Below are 1,002 nucleotides of genomic sequence, written 5' to 3'. Positions count from 1 at the left end.
AAAAAAAAAAAAAAAAGAATAAAAAAGATCACTTTCTCCTTCCTTCCTTTACGAGCACTGCTGCTCTTATTAAGCAAACTCTGTAACAAGACAGAAAACTCACTTCTGTGCATCTATTTCCATCTTGCCCCTTTGGATCTACTTTCCTGCCTTCTTCACTATGCTCTGTGCTCGGGGAAGCTGACTCTATGGACCTCATTAACTGGACCTCTCTGATTTTTTACTTTCTTTTGGGCTTAGCCCACTAGAAGGCAACAGTCAGAAATCAGAGTGCAGGAGGAGGTGAAGCTGGTGGTGTTAATGCCCAAGCTCCCACCCTGCTCACTTGGCAGTGGTTGAGTTTTTCACCAAAGCCTTAGAGAAGCCCCTCCCCTACAGCCACAGGTAAAGGTCTCTGCAGGTCTGGGGACCGCTCCCTCCTCTTGCCCCTGTAGGCCTAGGGGTGTCATGTTACCACCATTGTTAGCCCTCCCCCCCTCCTATTTAGTATCATCTCCTGTTGATTTTCCTGAACTTTGCCCACAGCCTCTTAAATAGCCCCTCTATTACCTTCTCCTCCATTACCTGCTTGAGGGTGCCTATCAGAGTCAGAACCGTGAGTGACACAGCTCCCCTAGGAGAGGGCCTGCCTCAGAAATGGTCCATAAGGACAGTTTGGAATTTCAAAGTGCACAGCAATAAGGCTGGCAAAGCAGAGAAAGCCTTTACCTCATGGTGCTGGGAGGTAGCAGCTGCTCTGTTGTGGTTTGGTCCAGGCTGGGAGGCTCCTCTGACATTTGTCCACAGAATTCCAGGGATTTTCAGATAAGCATGTGCAATTTTTCATCCCTTTCAGGCCCAGTGAAATAGGCAGTGATCCATCTTGGTGAAAATGAAACTTGGAGAGAGATAGAACTGTTTCTGCTTTGATTATGAATATGTGCTCAGTTTTGGCAGCTAACACGTTTGTGAGAAGCAGTTTTGATATGCACGTTTACTGTTGGGGTCAATGTGGCCTAGGAG

General features: G+C 47.1%; 1 pseudogene; it reads right to left on the bottom strand.

Moving 5' to 3' along the window:
- Positions 1–776, bottom strand: part of LOC103582642 — a 7,553-nt pseudogene extending 6,777 nt beyond the window's left edge.
- Positions 777–1,002: the final 226 nt, after the last annotated feature.

Source organism: Galeopterus variegatus, unplaced genomic scaffold, assembly GCF_000696425.1.
Source record: "Galeopterus variegatus unplaced genomic scaffold, G_variegatus-3.0.2 Scaffold17168, whole genome shotgun sequence".
Classification (NCBI taxonomy): Eukaryota; Metazoa; Chordata; class Mammalia; order Dermoptera; family Cynocephalidae; genus Galeopterus; species Galeopterus variegatus.
Note: the sequence above shows the minus strand (reverse complement) of the source record. Positions and strands in the feature narration are given on the sequence as shown.